The sequence below is a fragment of the Protopterus annectens genome, chromosome 2.part0 (assembly GCF_019279795.1).
Source record: "Protopterus annectens isolate FY-2018-M chromosome 2.part0, PAN1.0, whole genome shotgun sequence".
Taxonomy (NCBI): domain Eukaryota; kingdom Metazoa; phylum Chordata; order Ceratodontiformes; family Protopteridae; genus Protopterus; species Protopterus annectens.
The window spans coordinates 1976552440-1976570579 of record NC_056728.1 but is presented as its reverse complement, the minus strand read 5'-3'; the positions used below and the strand labels follow the sequence as shown (position 1 = coordinate 1976570579).

Below are 18140 nucleotides of genomic sequence, written 5' to 3'. Positions count from 1 at the left end.
ATATTGCTTGGGTGCACCCCAATTGAAACTAACTGTAAGATCTGCCAAGACTTTAGCACTAGAACAATGGCAGAATGTCAAAATAAGTTGATTCTGAAGGGATTGTTAAAATCCTCCTTTGATGAAACTATGTTTAAGCTAGAGTCCTCCACCACCAAAACTGAACATAGACAGAGAAGTCATTCGGTGCTGGGCTCTCCATCGGCACCGGACTCAAAAGGCATAAGTCTCTTGTTCTATCAGTCTCTATGGAACCAAAGAGTAAGATTCCTAAATTGATTGTAAAACAAGCTTAGGCACCAACAGTTATGGCCTCCGCGGTACCGACAGTTTCGACATCGACTTTGACAACCTCGACACCAACAATTTCATCAGCACCAACTTTGACAGCATCGGCATTAACAGTTTCATCGGCACCGGCATCTTTGACCTCCCACTTGGTTCTCTGTCTGCTCAGCAGCATACAGTGCCTAAGCATGAAACATTAGTACTTCCTAGAACAAGGCACTCACCTTCTATAGACCCCTTCTGGGTCATCTTCCCAGTCCCTCATTGGACAGGCCAGAGTCTCCCTCGGGAATGTCAGTCCGTTCAACCAGAAGTGTTTCCAAGGTAGACGTGGTGAGATTAGTGGGTCAGCTTTTGGTGGCCAGGGATGTTCCTGCACCCACTCAGCCCTCCCTCCCATCTGGAGCTGAGGTCTTTTCTCCTAGCACTCCTCCTGCTTTTCCTCCTCTGACCTCCTCACTAGGCCTGGAGCTCACCACTTCAGTTATCCCGATTTCAGCTGTGATGGTGCTGACAGAAACTCCTTCTTCAGTGCCTGGATCTGTTCTGATGTCTTTGGCTCCCTCAGAACTGATAGACTGTCGGGGCAATAGTTTGGCTGTTGGTTCTGGGGGCTCTGGTATGGTCGCTATTGTTTTCTCTGAGTCAACCTTGGCTCTCTGAGCCCTGACAGTTTGGGACTCTTCCTAAGCTCCTGTTTTGGAGGGTGGTCCTACGGACCAGGGTGTGACCCAGGTTCCGAGGATGTCTTTCTCGGTTCTGGGCTCCCATCCCTCTTCAGGTGGGCCTGCCTTCCAGATCATGGAGAGAGCTTTAGCCTCAGTGGCTCTCAGCTGGCCCCATCTACATCAGAGTGTCACATATTTGTACCTTCTGGACAGCAGCTGCCACCATCTCTCACGTCGGGCAGACTACGATGAAGTGGAAGGTTCCTCCCCGGTCACCCCCTGAAGATATCTCCTTTGAAGACATTCTGAAAATCTTAAAACAGAGGGGTGATTGGATGGCCACAAATCCATCCTCGGAGGAATCTGTGTTCTTGTAGGCTTTTGGTGCTTGCCCATCTATTTCTTGGGTGACCCCTCCCACTGATGAACCTATTAAGCTAATCACGCAACGGGTGTGGAAGGCTTCTGATTCTTTAGAGCTGATTCCCTGGAGGCCAGGCAAAATTTTATCAGCTCTAGATGATCAACCACACTGGGAAAAGGGTTTAGCACTAGATGTGATGGTGGTGGTGGCGGCCGCCAAAAAGGAACTTGCTGAGGAGAGTTCCACTGCCCACCCTTCTAACCAAGAGTCTCGGATGATGGACAGATTTGGGAAGTGTATCTTTTCATCATCAACCTTCACTCTTAAGTCCTTGAATTTCATGGCACTTTACTAGACTCCAAAGGGATCTGATGAAGGAGCTTAAGGATACCTTTGCCGGAGCTGTGTCTGACGAGGTGCAGGATAAGGTTGCATCTCAGCTTGGCACACTGGAGTCTATATTGAACTCATTCATGTGGCTTATTGCTCATGCAGCCAAGGGAATGACCAGGGCAGCGGGTTCAGGCTCTGCCATAAGACGCCACACCTGGATGCATTTGTGTGACTTTGTGGAACCTTTCAAGTCTTCCTTTTTCAATGCTCCTATTGACGTATCTTCCTTGTTTGGCCTCAAAGTCAGAAGCACACTAGCTAGGTGCGAAAAAAATGGAAAGACCCTTTCTGCTGTGAGCATTTGTTTTTCTGCTTCTCAAAAGTCCTACTCTAGGAATCAGAGGAACATGAAAATGTGGTTCAAAAAGTCCCAAGGGCCTTTTCAAGACACAGTTGTTGAATACTACCCACAAGGCAGAGGGGGGGATGTTCTAATGGAAGATGCCCTCTCCGTGGCAGAGGTGGCCAACAAAATTAGGGCTCCAGGGACTCCTTCTCCAGACAGCCCTACCATCACTCCTGAATGAAGGCCTGATTGCTTACCTCTGGAAGCAGTTGGGGAAAGATTTTCACTGCACCAGACAGCCTGGCTATTGATAACTTCGGATACTTGAGTGCAGAAAATTATCACCAGATGTTACGACATTCCCTTTACTCTCTTTCCAGACTCCCCAAAAAGAGTCCCTGATGTTTCACCCAGTCAGAGGTACCAAGCAGCAGCAGAGGTTCAAAAGCTGCTGGAAAAAAGAGTCATCGAAAAGCAGTCCCACAAGACCAAAGAGGATCTGGATTTTACTCAAGATTCTTTTTAGTGCCAAAAAAGGCAGATGACTGGAGACCCATTTTAGATCTCAGCCTTCTGAACAAGTTTGTTCAGCAAACAAAATTCCAGATGGTCACTGTTCAGTCTATTCTTCCCTTTCTAGAGAAAAACAGTTGGATGTGCTCTATAGACCTTCAGGACACATATTACCACATAAAGATGGACAAGCACTCCAGAAGGTTTCTCTGCTTCTGGCTGGGAGCCAGTCATTTTCAGTTCAGAGTAATGGCTTTTGGTCTCACCACAGCCCCCAGAGTGTTCACCAAATGCATGGCAGTGGTAACAGCTCACTTGAAGCTATACGGATTCCGAGTGTTTCCATGCCTAGACGACTAGCTCCTCACTGCCCCCACCAGGTGTCTACTGCTTCAAGCCACAGACTTCATATTACATCTTTTCCAGTCCATGGGCATTACAATCAACAGAGTAAAGTCACAGTTGACTTCAACACAAGACCTAGAATTTATAGGAGCTGCCTTAATACTATTTCTCGTGTAGCTTCTCTCCCTCTACACAGACTACAGAAAATAAGTGCACAAGGACAATTCATCATATCCAGAGACAAAGTTCCTACTGTTCGAGTCCTGCAAGCCCTATGATCAGTTGCAGTGACCATAACCTTAGTGCCTCTGGCAAGGTTTCATATGACACTGCTTCAATGGCTCTTAGGTTCATAGGTTCATAGGTTCATACTAGGCTATCTGCCCTAGGGCATTTATAAGCCTAGCCCATAGTTTGTGGCTTACGCCACCCCTTTAGTTTGGAGAAACTATGCCCATTATTTTACTGTGCCTCTGTCGAGCAGTGACACTGAGGTAACCCCTGGGGTGTATCTGCGGTCTCCCATCCATTGGTCAAGATTCCTCTTGAACAAGGCCAGCGAGGTGCTCTGCCTCACATAAACCGGGATTTTGTTCCATAGCATAGGGAGTCTTTGGGTGATGAATCTATCCCTCCAGCACGTCCTATTAATAACCGTGTCAAGGTTTAAGTCTCCTGCCCTTGTGGCTCTGAGGGATCTAGATTTTTTGAGATGAAGCATGTTCATCAACTCTGGGTTTGACATGGCCTTGTATGTCAGGCATAGGTCACCTCTGAGCAAGCGGTAAGCAACTGAATATAGCTGGAGTTCTTTCAGTCGGGCAGCATAAGACAGATTTTTGAGACCCTTTATCCTTTTGGTGAGGAACTTTGTGGCCTCTCCAGCTGCTGCAAGTGTCGGGTCAGATACATTCCGAATGGGGCATTGTACTCGATCATTGGTCTGATGAGTGATGAGTATAGGGAGACTATGACTTCCCTTGATCTAGATGTGAATCCCTTCATGATAAGGTGGGCAATGTAGAAGGTCTTCCTAACTACTTTAGCAATATGAGTGTCGAATGAAAGGCTACTGTCAACCTGGGTTCCCAGGTCCCTGATAACTTCTTCTGTGATCAGGGGATTTCCACCTATATGGTAGCTAGGGGTATCCTTATTTTTCCCGAAGGGTATGACTATGCATTTCTTGGCATTTAACTTTAGGCCATGGATCTGGCACCAGTTATCCGTTTCTGTGAGACCCTTCTGAAGGATATCTGTGTCGGATGTGTTTTCAACTACGGCGCCCAGTTTGCAGTCATCTGCAAACTTTGTCAGCCATAACCCTCCTGTGGTTGCTTGTACTTCAGAAAAGTAGATGCCAAACAAGAGTGGGCCCAGGACTGAGCCCTGTGGGACACCACTTGTGACAGGCTTTGAGTCTGACATGGCGCCAGCAACTCTGACCCTGTGGGTTCTGTCACTCAGCCAGTTTGCAACCCATCTTGTAATGTATGGGTTTACATTTAAGTTGATGAGTTTTTCAATGATACCCGAGTGGGGTATTGTATCGAAAGCCTTCGCCAGGTCTAGGTAGGCTGTATGGACTGCCTTACCCTCGTCTATGGCCTTGGTGACTGTTTTGAAAAAGTCAACCAAGTTTAAAAGGCATGATCTGCCTTTGACAAAGCCAAACTGGGTTGGATCCAAGGTCTGCAAATTCCCTATGTCTTTATTTATGAGATCCATTATGATCCTCTCCATGGCTTTGCAGATAAGGCTTGTCAAGCTAATGGGACGGTAATTTCCAGGGTCGGTGCTGGCACCGCCTTTGTGGAGTGGGACCACAGTCGCTGTGCGCCACTCCCTGGGTATGTATCTGGAGGTGAGACTAAGATTAAACAGCTGTCCTAACTGTGGGTTTAATTTCTCTTTGAGTTCATGGAGCACACAGCCGGGGACACCATCAGGTCCCATGGATGCTGTGCTCTTTGCCTTGGAGAGAGCAGTTCTCACCTGGGCGTTAGAGATGTTTGGGGGGCTACAATCATTTGGTATAGATATCTCTCCTTTAGGGGAGAAGTTTGCACTGAACCTGTCAGCCAGTATGTTGGCAATGTCTGTAGGATCAGTAATCTTCACATCATTTTGAACTAATTCTGAACATATCTGGGAGTTTCCTCCTAGGTTTCTGACATAGCTAAAAAATGCCTTATGGTTGTCTTTAGAGTCCTCAGCTATTTTTTTCTCAAAATTAGCTTTGGATGTTTTTATGAGAGCTCTTAGCTTTTTACTTATAGTGATCAGCAGTGTCTTACCTTTTAAGGATTTTGCTCTATCTTGTAGTAGCTTTCTCCTTTTGTTGTAGAGTTTGTTTATGGCTGGGGTCCACCAGACTGGACGCTTGCCTTTGGTACAAAGAGTCTTTGTTTTGCTTGGGATTGCCTGATCCATGCAGCCCTGCAGGTGCTGGTAGAAGGCATTTGTAAGTGATTCAGCGGTTTGAGTAATATTTACCGCCGGCTCAGGGGCCTTAAAGGAGCCCACGCTAGTCTTTAGAAGTGTGAAGTCGGCTTTCGAGAAGTTCTTTACTGTGGTCTTTTTCATTTCGGGTGGGGGTGATGAGGACCTCCAGCGAGATTAGTTTGTGATCTGATCTCACCAGTGAGGGGTATACTTCTGGCGTTGAACATTGTGCTCCCATGTTCGTGATGATGAGATCAAGTATGTTTTCTCCTCTTGTGGGGATGGTGACTAGTTGTTCCATGGCATTTGAGTTTATGAATTCCAGGAACTTTTGGGCTAGGGTGTTTGGGCTTGAGTAGTGTTCCCAGTCTATATTAGGGTAGTTGAAGTCACCTAGTATGATGGTGTTCGAGATACATTTATCCCTCCAGTGTTTTCAGGAAGGCCATATGAGGTTCCTGAGTTTGCGAGGTGGCCTGTAACATGCTACAACTTGCAGAGCAGTCTTGCCTATGGTTAATTGCACCTGGATGGTTTCCGATGCATCGTGCATTGCCACCAATCTTGAGGTGTGGGTGTCCTTGATGAATATGGATACCCCTCCTCCTTTCTTGGTATTGTCCGGGTTTTGGGGCCGGAACGCATGATATGAGGTAAAACCTGATAGTGCTGGGGTGCTCTCAGGAGCCTTGAACCAGGTTTCTGTCACAGCACAGACATCGATGTTCTCCATACTGAGAAGGGCCTCGAAAAGTGCATCTTGAGGTTGAGACTTCTGGCATTGAGCAGCATTACCCTTAGTTTTTTTACTTTGTTGTGTTCTAGGGTGGTAGGTTTAGAATTTGAGCCTTGCCTAAAAAAGGCACTATGGGGGTGGCAAGAGCCTTTGCCAAAATCCGGAATCCCAGGGGTGACAAGTGCAAGCCGTCCCTTGCGAAGCAGCGTGGCTTGTCCAGCATGTCATCCCAGGCAGACAGACATTGGATCCCCTTAGAATGACACCAGAGTTTAAGCCAATTGTTAAAGCTGATCATCTTGTCTCTGTATTGTGGCATCATTCTTGGTGAAGGTAGGATACTGCTCAAGGTCAGGGTCATACCTGCTTGGGCTACATAATCAGAGAGCTCCTCTATGTCCCTTTTCATGTAGTCCAAGGAGGTACGTCCCAGGTCGTTAACACCAGCGTGGACAATGATTGAGTCGTACTTGTACCTGCTGTTGAGAGACCTGAGTTCATGCGTTATGTGGCGGATTCTAGCACCCAACAGGCAGCTTACTGTGACCTTCTCCTTACTCAGTCTGGTGAGCGGGACGTCAGTGTGTCTGACTATGGAGTCACCAATGACTAGTGTGTTTGGCATTGTGTTTGGCCTTAAGGGCTGTGACTGCTTGACACTCTGACTGTGTGGTCTATGCGTTGCAGGTGTTGTGTTCTGAGGTGGTAGTTGTTTGGGTGTCTGCTTTGGTGGCCTCTGCTGTTTTGGTAGATTTTTGATCAGAGCCTCCGAGTATGTCTTTGTGTGTTTATGTGTATGATTTGAGGTTGTGATGGTATTATGTGAGACTGGGTCTATAGTGTGTGTGGTTACCTTCTCCTCCTGTCTGGTCTTGCCAGTCCTATGTTGAGAGAGCTCAGCCTCCAGTTTGGCCGTATAGTTGCATCTCTCGCATGTATTTGTATTTTGTGGGAGGAGGAGAGGATTGTCTGTGTACATGAGGCAATTGTAACATTGCCTCAATATTCCCAGGTTCACCAGCTGAGCAGGAGAGGACTTTAGCAACTGATCCCACGACATGCTAGAGGGAATAGACAGAAAAACTTAAAGAAAAGGTTTTGGGGGATGTGGGTGACCGAGAAACGGGGTTTGCTTTTTTGGGGTACTTTCTATAACAAGAGTGCTGTATCGAGGTGATAAGTACTGTAGGAGCAAGTGCTTGGCTATACAGATAGAGAATAGTCTACTTGAGAGTCAAGTAGAGATAATTGATAGTTGTAGGATACACTAAATAGAACAGTAGTATACTTTGAGGAAGGTAGTTTTAAGGGAAAATTTGAAGAGTGGACTTTAGGTAGCCCTAATAGTTTAAATCTGATTAACCGGCGCTGCCCTAGTGTGCAACGGGCTACCGCGCTAAATCGCGCTAACGCCTGCTTTATAGCAGGGGGCTGGAAAAAAACAGGAAATGACCCAAAATGGCCAACGAATTACTAGTTGCTGCTTCTAACCACTCCTCTGAGGACAAACAAGCAGCTCAGTACTCCCCACTCCCACTGGTGAGTAAAGAAACTACCTCTGGCCACACAAAAAATGGAGGAACACAGAAACCAAATACAAAGCCCAGGGATCAGCAAAATCTGATCACTGGAACAACTAGCTAGGAAAGTTTAGGAAAGGAGAAATATTTTTTGCAAACGGACAGAAAAAAATGCAGTAAATGCTTTGTTTTCGACTAAATTGCTATCAAAGGCTGGTACACTTGAGTGTATTAGCCTGTTTGTTACTTTTAAGCAATACTTTAGCCCACAAGTGCAATCAACAATATAAGCTCACAAAAACAGGAAATTAAGGTAATAAAACAGTAATATAGGCACAAACAGTAGTCGAAAAGCTCAAAAGATCGAAAAATGCAAACTAAAAAGTTTAAAAATACTTATGATCAAGAAAGTTGCTTTTTCTGCTCTCTGCTGGCTTAGGAACTCTGCAGGGGACCACGAGGAGCTATGCCAAGTTCTCTAATGCCAGAAAAGCCCACCAAAGCGTGCTTTATAGCAGGGGGCTGAAAAAACAGGAAATGACCCAAAATGGCCAACGAATTACTAGTTGCTGCTTCTAACCACTCCTCTGAGGACAAACAAGCAGCTCAGTACTCCCCACTCCCACTGGTGAGTAAAGAAACTACCTCTGGCCACACAAAAAATGGAGGAACACAGAAACCAAATACAAAGCCCAGGGATCAGCAAAATCTGATCACTGGAACAACTAGCTAGGAAAGTTTAGGAAAGGAGAAATATTTTTTGCAAACGGACAGAAAAAAATGCAGTAAATGCTTTGTTTTCGACTAAATTGCTATCAAAGGCTGGTACACTTGAGTGTATTAGCCTGTTTGTTACTTTTAAGCAATACTTTAGCCCACAAGTGCAATCAACAATATAAGCTCACAAAAACAGGAAATTAAGGTAATAAAACAGTAATATAGGCACAAACAGTAGTCGAAAAGCTCAAAAGATCGAAAAATGCAAACTAAAAAGTTTAAAAAATACTTATGATCAAGAAAGTTGCTTTTTCTGCTCTCTGCTGGCTTAGGAACTCTGCAGGGGACCACGAGGAGCTATGCCAAGTTCTCTAATGCCAGAAAAGCCCACCAAAGCGTGCTTTATAGCAGGGGGCTGGAAAAAACAGGAAATGACCCAAAATGGCCAAAAAAATACTAGTTGCTGCTTCTAACCACTCCTCTGAGGACAAACAAGCAGCTCAGTACTCCCCACTCCCACTGCTGAGTAAAGAAACTACCTCTGGCCACACAAGAAAATGGAGGAACACAGAAACCAAATACAAAGCCCAGGGATCAGCAAAATCTGATCACTGGAACAACTAGCTAGGAAAGTTTAGGAAAGGAGAAATATTTTTTTTGTTTTTTTTTGCAAACAGACAGAAAAAATGCAGTAAATGCTTTGTTTTCGACTAAATTGCTATCAAAGGCTGGTACACTTGAGTGTATTAGCCTGTTTGTTACTTTTAAGCAATGCTTTAGCCCACAAGTGCAATCAACAATATAAGCTCACAAAAACATGAAAAATAAGGTAATAAAACAGTAATATAGGCACAAACAGTAGTCGAAAAGCTCAAAAGATCGAAAAATGCAAACTAAAACGTTTAAAAATACTTATGATCAAGAAAGTTGCTTTTTCTGCTCTCTGCTGGCTTAGGAACTCTGCAGGGGACCACGAGGAGCTATGCCAAGTTCTCTATTGCCAGAAAAGCCCACCAAAGCGTGCTTTATAGCAGGGGGCTGGAAAAAACAGGAAATGACCCAAAATGGCCAACGAATTACTAGTTGCTGCTTCTAACCACTCTTCTGAGGACAAACAAGCAGCTCAGTACTCCCCACTCCCACTGGTGAGTAAAGAAACTACCTCTGGCCACACAAGAAAATGGAGGAACACAGAAACCAAATACAAAGCCCAGGGATCAGCAAAATCTGATCACTGGAACAACTAGCTAGGAAAGTTTAGGAAAGGAGAAATATTTTTTTGTTTTTTTTTTTGCAAACAGACAGAAAAAATGCAGTAAATGCTTTGTTTTCGACTAAATTGCTATCAAAGGCTGGTACACTTGAGTGTATTAGCCTGTTTGTTACTTTTAAGCAATACTTTAGCCCACAAGTGCAATCAACAATATAAGCTCACAAAAACAGGAAATTAAGGTAATAAAACAGTAATATAGGCACAAACAGTAGTCGAAAAGCTCAAAAGATCGAAAAATGCAAACTAAAAAGTTTAAAAAATACTTATGATCAAGAAAGTTGCTTTTTCTTAGCTGCGTAATGGTCAATACTGACACACCCAATGTCTTATCCAATTTTGATAACAAACTGCTGCAACCAGGCTCTATCCTGGTGGATGAAGTCAGAGAAAAATCTATGGGGCCGCACCTTCACTCCCTCTCCACCCAAGGCCATAGTGACCACAGACACTTCCCAGATCAAGTGGGGGACATTATCTTAGAAGAATAGTTCAAGGCACTTGGTCCCCACAAGAGGCCAATCTGCACATCAATGTCCTTGAACTGAAAACAGTGTTTCTAGTGTTGCAAGCCTTTCAGTCTGTCCTTCCTTCGGGGATGGTTGTAATTCAGTCGAACATGTCATTAGTCTGGTACATCAACAAACAAGGCAGAATGAGATCTTATCCCCTGTGCCAGGAAGATCTCAGGATTTGGCAATGGGTGGTCTTTTCCAACCTCTTTCTAAGAGCAATGCATATCCCTGGAAGGTCCAATGTGATAGCAGGCAAACTGAGCAGATACATCCTCCTGCCTCACAAGTGGTCTCTCAGTCCTAAGGTAACAATGAAAACTTTTCTTCATTGGGGCCAGCCTTGCTGCGACCTCATTGCCTCCCCAATAAACAACAAATACAGCAGCTATTTTGCCTTAATTCCAATGCAGGGGGAGTCCCAGAAAGACGCACTCCTCCTTGATTGGCCCTCGGGTCTACTTTATGCCTTTCCCCTATTCCCTCTCATTCCCCTGTTCTTGAAGAAAGCCCAAAGGTTGAGATGCAAAGTGATCCTCATTGCACCCTGTTGGCCCCATTAAGTCTGGTTCCCCTCTCTTTGGCCTCACCTGATTCACTGTCCTTGGATTCTGATCCCTGTTCCAGACCTGCTGTCTCACCTGCAGGGATTGGTGCATCCCAACCTTTACAGTCTCAAGCTGACAGCTTGATATCTCCAGTTCCATTAATTGCCAGGCAGAACAGATTACCCTCCTTAGTACAGAAAATCCTTCTGGCTTCTCATAAACCATCTACCAGGAAACTCTATCTTAGCAAATGGAAGAGATTTTCAATTTGGGCACATACAAATAAAATTTTCAGCACCTGTTGACAAGATCTTGGAATTTCTGGCTTCACTTTTTGATCAAGGAGCTTCTGCTTCCACCATCAAGGTCCAATTAGCAGCCATTTCCAATTTCCACAATGAGTTTAATGATCTTACATTAATTTCCCACTGTTTATGCAAAGTTTTTCTTAAAGGCACCTTATGTCTAATGCCACCTTTTAAGGATCCTATAGTTCCATGAGATTTGACCCTAGTACTACAGTCTTTAGTTCTGCAGCCCTTTTGAGCCAGCATCTACTTGCGATCTCAAGTTCCTGTCATGGAAAACTCTTTTTCTGGTGGCTGTCACTTCTGCCAAGAGAGTTTCTGAGTTGCAGTTATTATGTGTGAAGCATCCTTATATGATTTTTCATAGGGCTAGGGATTCATTGAGAACCAACCCTTCCTTTCTACCTAAGGTGGCTTCAGAATCTAATATTAATCAGACTATTGATTTGCCTGTCTTCTTTCCCATGTTTTCAAATAAAGGTGAATATTGGTTGCATTTACTAGATGTTTACAGACAGTTACATTTCTGTCTTGACAGAACCAAACAGTCTAGAAAATCGATCAATTATTTGTGTCCTTTTCAGGTTCAACTTTGGGTAAACCTGTCTCGAAAGTTACCTTATCAAAATGGCTTAGGGACTGTGTTACTTTCATTTACAATCATAATAACCACAAGTTGCCTGAGCCTGTTAAAGCGCATTCCACCAGATCTATATCCACTTCAGCTGTTTTCCATTCCAAGGCATCCATGGAAGAAATACGTGCAGCCGCAACATGAGCTACTCCCCATACCTTTATCACTCATTATAAATTGGATATGGTTTCCAGGGAAGAGCATCTTTCAGCTCTATGGTGCTGAGGAATATCTTTCCATAGGGCCACCCAGGACCTAAAGTAGCTGCGGACTCTGTCCCATTTATCAAGAATGAATGAAGATTGACAATATCAGATAAAGAAGTTATGTTCTTACCATAACATTCCATCTGTGTTGTCGATCTTCATTCATTCTTGGCATTCCACTCTCCTCCCACCTCCTATGGACTTCTGAAGGTCTGGGAGCTTCTATGTTTCACCTTAGACATGATTTCTGTTATCTTTATGCAATTGGCTGCAAACTCGATCTGAGGTAACAGAGAGAGAGAGGGGCACTGTGGGCAGAGTCTTAGCTCGAGAGTTTTTTGGCTGGCGCGAGCTGTATAACGGCCAAGCCGGTTCCAAGGATTGGCACCGAGGCCCATTCATCAAGAATGAATAAAGATCGACAACGCAGATCGAATGTTATGGTAAGAACATAACTTATATATTTATGTTATGTACTCCCCATAACTTGGTATCTGTGTTGTCTTCTTTCATTCCTCCTCACCTTCCCTCCCTACCATCCCCCTACCCAATACTCTAGAAGACCTGTAGAGAACTTTTTAGTTACTGGTGTTCCTGGTTTTGAGCTTCTGGTTCTTAGTGTGTACTCCCTTCTTTTCTTTCTCTACTCTCTATCAGCTATTTGGGCAGCAAACTAGATTTGAGGGAGTTAGACAGACAACAGTCCATTATGGGAAGTGGAAGGAGCTCAAGACTTGGATCCTAGTCTGTAAAATGCATCCAAGTCAGATACAAAGGTCAGATCCAAAACCCAACCATGAGGAGGCATGAAAGAAGACAACACAGATACCAAGTTATGGTAAGGGCATAACTTATAATTTTCCTTCATGGAAAACAGTTTTCTTTGTCACATACATTGACAAAATGAAATTTCACAACTTCAGGCCTTGTTTACCAAGTCTATTTATTTTTACTTCATAAGATAGGGTGGCCCTTCAGACCACTCCCTCCTTTATAACTAAATAGTCACAGAAACTGATTTTAATCATTTTTCAAAACTGACAATTAGCATTCTCAATTTTTCTAGTTATGTTTATTTTTTTATGGGACCAAACAGTACAGAAAATCTGACCAGCTGTTTATAGCCCTTTGCTTCCAACCATTTAGGTAAACAGTCCCATATATTATTCTGGCCAAGTAGATTACTGATCGTATTTTATCTGATTTATTCCCAAAATGTTTAGAATTGCCTCGTCATTCTACAGCCATTCTACTAAATCTATGACTACCTCATCAGCCTTTCTATCACAGTTTTCTTTTGATGATATCTATAAGATAGTCACTTGCTTTTTTTTTTTTTTTTTTTACAATTCATAACCTTGTGATGCATTACACACTGGGTATTTTCCCCAGAAGCAGACCTTCCTTTGATTTGACAGTGCTCTGATGTATCCTTCCTTGAGGGCCTCCCAAAAATTACGTAGCTGAGGATTCTAACCCATCAGTGAGGAAGAATGGAAAGGACATCAGATTTAGGAGTTATGTACTTACCATAACTTAGTATCTGTGTTGTCCATTTCATTCTTCCTCTCCTACCCTCCCAGCCATCCCCTGGCCTTATCTTTCTAGAAAGATATTGGATGTTGCACAAAGTTATAGTTCCACTTTTGAGTTGTAAAATTTATTTATTTATTTTACATTTGTTATTCCAACTAGACATTTTTTTCCAGTGCAGCAGGCTGAAAAGAAAAGCTCCACAATAACATTACATTCAATATTAGTCTTGGTTTGAATTCACACAGTACAGTACTAGACATGGGACTTTTTTTGCAGGCTTGGGGAGAAAAGCCCACAGATAATTATTATAATAGCTCATTGTAGTCTTCCTGGTTTTGAATTCACACAGTACAGTACATTAGTGACAAGTAGCATTATTAGCATATAACATAAAATAGTATAATGACACCAACAGTTTAAAATTGCAGTTTCAACATATGACATAAAATTGTATATTAACACCAATTGTTTAGAATATTGGTTTCAACAGAAAGTAGTTGTGACATTTTTGCAGCTATCAATACGTATTGGCAAGGTAAGTTACAGGTAGATACAATTAACAGAGATGTGAGTAGTGAAAAAGTATATGATGAAGGTGTGTTAGAAAAGTACAGAAATAATAATAAGTATGGTATGAAGGTGTGACAGATAAGTACAGAAATAAGGAGATAGAGTGAGAGAAGGGAGGGGCCTTAGTATTAACCTGGACGGTTGCAGTTGCATAGCCATGAGTTTATCAAATGTGATTTTAAGGACTTTTTAAATTCCTGTATGGAAGCTATGGCAGTGATGAGAAAGGGACGTTGTCTGGCTATTGTGTTAGAGTAGAGGGATGAAGCAGTGGCATTATTATCTTTAGTTACTTTGAGGAGGAGTTTGTGAGTGGAGCACAGGTTTCTGGTACAGGAGTATGGAATTATCAGATTTTGTAGTGAGGGACTTTTCTTGGGCTAATATAGAATTTTATGTGACAGGGTAAGTTGATTATATAGAAGTAGGTGAGGAAGTTCAAGCCAATTGAGCTGTTTGAGAGTTAGACAGTGGTGTGAGCTATAAGAACTTAGTAGCATATTTGGCGATTTTATTGTAGCAGGTTTCTAGTTTGGTTAGGTCAGATTTTCTAAGGTTGGTGAGGACCGTAGTGGCATATAGTAGTGCAGAGATGAGATGTGTGTGTGTGTGTGTGTGTGTGTGTGTGTGTGTGTGTGTGTGTGTGTGTGTGTGTGTGTGCGTGTGTGTGTGTGTGTGTGTGTGTGTGTGTGTGTGTGTGTGTGTGTGTGTGTGCAATAGTGGCCCTAGCAGTGTTTGTTAAGAACTGTTTACTTCTATATAGTGTACCTAGTTTTTTATGGACTTTCTTTATGGTGAGAGAGTGAATTTCATGTTGTAGTCAATCACAATGCCAAGAAGCTTTGTGTGGGTAACAGGAGCTATGATAGTTTTGTTACTGAATGTGATGTTAAATGAGAGGTCAGGATTGGTATGTTGTGTATGTTGGAAGATGATAAGTTTTGTTTTGTTTGAGTTGAGTATTAGTTGGTGGTCAGTGAACCAAGATTCGACAGAGAGAAATGAAGCTTGAGCTTTTTGGTGTAGTTTCTGGAGAGAAGAGGAGGCACAGACTAATGCAGAGTCATCTGCATACTGGTTGACTGAGTGGAGAGTAGAGGAGTAAAGGTTATTGGTGAATATAGTAAATAACAGATGTCCGAGAACGGAGCTTTGTGGAACCCTGTTGTTACTGGGAGCAGAGGAGATAGCTCCTGATACCATTTAGCTGCCTGCTGTCTCCCTGTTAGGTAGCTATAAAACCATGCAATGGTGGATTGGCTAAGATTTAGTTCTGACAGAGATTTAATGAGCTTGTTATGATTAACCATATCAAAGGCTTTGGAAAGATCTAGGAAGAAAGCTGACAAATATTTACCTTCATTTCTGTGCCCCTTAACTGTGTGTGTGAATGACATGAGAGCAGTGGTTGTGTTGTCTTAAGGCCTGACTCCATGTTGAGTGTTAGTGAGAAGTTTTTGTGTGCAGAAGTAGGTGTTCCATAATTTGTATGTGAATATACCTTTCCAGTATTTTTGAGAGGAGAGACAGTATAGCTATGGGGCGGTAATTTGTTAGTTCTTTTAAGATGCCCTCTTTATGGAGGGGAATAATATGGGAGACTTTCCAGAGGTCAGGGACAAGTTTTTCAAAGATGGAGTGGTTGATAAGGATGGTTGCTAGATATGCTATTATGTCAATGGCCATTTTTAAAAATTCATCTGGGAGTTCGTCTGCAGACAGTATGGTTGGTTTTAGCTTTTTGAGTAAAGTAATGTTTTAATCAGGTTTACAGAGACAGGTTGAAAGGTAATTTTGTTTTCATTAATAAGGTGTTTGCACTCTTCACTGGGTTGGGGGAGCTTTGAGAATTTGCTAGTGCAAGTATGGATTCAGTAAAGAATTTGTTAAATTGGGTGGCAATATTAGTTGACGTGTCTGTAGTAGTAGTAGGGGAAGGAGTCTTAGATTTTCCTGGCTGAAGAGCAGTATTAATAGCTTTCCAAAACTTTCTAGGATTATGTTGCTGTTTCCTTTGTATGCTACGATAGTTTATTTTGTCTATTCTGATCATTTTTTTTATTTTGTTTCTGAGTTCTAGATATGTTTGTTTTGAGTTTGTTGTTTTAGGTTTGTTCCAGTTGGACCAAGCTTTATCTCTTGCATAAATCAGAGATCTGGTTTCTTTGCTCAGCCAGGGTGAGTAGTTAGACTTAATTCTAATAGTTTTAGGTGGGGAATGGGTGTTTAATATATTTAAGAATATGGAGTTAAAGAACCTAACAGCTTCATTAAGGTTGAGTTGCTTGATGGGATTCCAATTACAGGCTTATAGTGCTGAGATGAAGTTAGTTGGGATGAAATTATTTTTGTTACATATTTGTTGGAAGGTGGTAGGTTTTTCTAGAGTTGGGTGATGTCTAGTTATATAGGTAGGTGAGTAGTCACTCGGGCTGTCAGGTAGGCAACCAGAATGACTTATTTGGGATGGTTTGTTAAAAAGTATCCAGTCTAGGATAGACTATCTGCTTGTTGATTTGTCAGTTCAAGAAAGATATTGGATTAGCTGAGTGAATCCATGGAGGTTGATATGAGTAATGGGTATAGTTGAGTTACATGATGTCCAGTCAATGTTGAAGCTACCTAGAATAATGGTTTCTTGAGGGAGTGTCTCTGATGCCCAATGGAGTAAGTTCTCAAGGGTAGATATATTATTACCAGGTGGGAAGCAGCATCCAATTATATTGATATTTTTTCTAGTGTTAATTTTGAGGTTAGTAAATAAAATTTCAGCAATACCTAGGGCGGGAGTAGGGATGTCTAATGTGACATTCAGTTGATCTTTAAATAATATTGCAACACCTCCTCCCTTTTTTTATTTGGTCTTTACTTAGTAAATTATAGCCAGAGGTAAGGTAGATTGTGGGGTATATTTGTCTTGAAGAGATTGACAGAAAGATTAGAAGGCCCAGGGATGGGGTGTATGCCTCTGTGAGCGACAGCCTGGATGCAATGTGTACAATTAGTTTTATGATTTTGGTGAGGTACTTATTGTAGAGTAAGGATGGTTTATTTGAGTGCTGGCATGGTGGGGTTTTTACTATAATGTGGTGATAAATTGCTATGTGAGAGAGCTGGGTGTATGCAGTGTTGGAATGAAGTAGATTTTGTAGTATGTGCAGTAGCTGGGATATGGTGATGAGCTGACATTGAATTAGTATGGTGATAGGAGGTAATATGTGTAAGTAAAATTAGAGGTGAGAGTGTGAGAATGTGAGAGGTGCATGTTGTGGCTTTGATTAGTCTAAAGAAGTGAGTGAGATTACAGTTGTAAGAGTTAAGGTGACTATAGCTAGCTACTAAGAATAAGTGTTACAGTACTCTAAGCTGTGCTGAATAATCTATAGCTAGTGTGTGGCTAAACAGTTCATTTAAAGCTTGATGGTTTAGGTGGTGTTTGAGAAGGGTGTAGAGTTGAGATGAGGCTTAGGTGAGGGAGTTTGTAATGCTTAATTGAGAGAGGATTTAGTGATTGGACCATGTAGAGTGGTAGGTGTGGTTTAAAGAGTATAAATTTAAGGGAAGAGGGTGTGTGTGGGAATGGTGGTAGGGGAATGGAGCGAGTTGGCCCAGGCTAGAAACTATCTATGAAAAACAGTCAGTCAAAACTGTTGGTAAGCTAGTTAGGGAATGAGTCAAAGTGTTAAACAGAAAAGAACAGTGCCTATGCATAGGGAAAACCACTAAAATGAAGGTATAGTGTAGTGGCTGAAATGTTAGCTAGAGGTGGGAGATGGAAGTCAGTAGAACTTGCAGGGCAGGCTAGTGGATGTTAAGACTTGAGCTCTAGTAAAATACAGAATGGAGAATGTTTATTCTTAGGTCCTACAGTAGACAAATGTGGCCGACAATTCTAGGTGGGACATAGAAGCAAGAAATTGGAAAGCAGGAGGTTAAAAGGGGCAGGTGTAGGGCAGAAGTGATCCATGAGGGGCCGTTGGCTAACAACAACTATTGGAACAACTATTAGAGATAAACCTATACAATACAGTTTGTACATACATTAATTAATAGAATGTCCAGGTGAGAGGAGATAGCATCCAGCAAGTAGATTGCTGTGGTTCCATACTGGTGAGAGGTTATTGAATTATATTATTGCTGCTACTTAAGTTTGTTTGGTGGTGAGGGGAAAAGTCAGTGTTGAGTGAGCTTTCTGGAGAGAAAAGAAAGAAAGATATGGTAAGGCAAATGAAAGGATGAAAGACTGAGATAGTGATAGGATATAGAGTAAGTTAATGAGTA

At 42.5% G+C, this 18140-nt stretch overlaps 1 long non-coding RNA gene across 2 annotated transcripts in view; it reads left to right on the top strand.

Annotated features, from left to right (window-relative positions):
* Positions 1–18140, top strand: part of LOC122793681 — a 913742-nt gene that overhangs the window by 867839 nt on the left and 27763 nt on the right. The window lies entirely within an intron of this gene.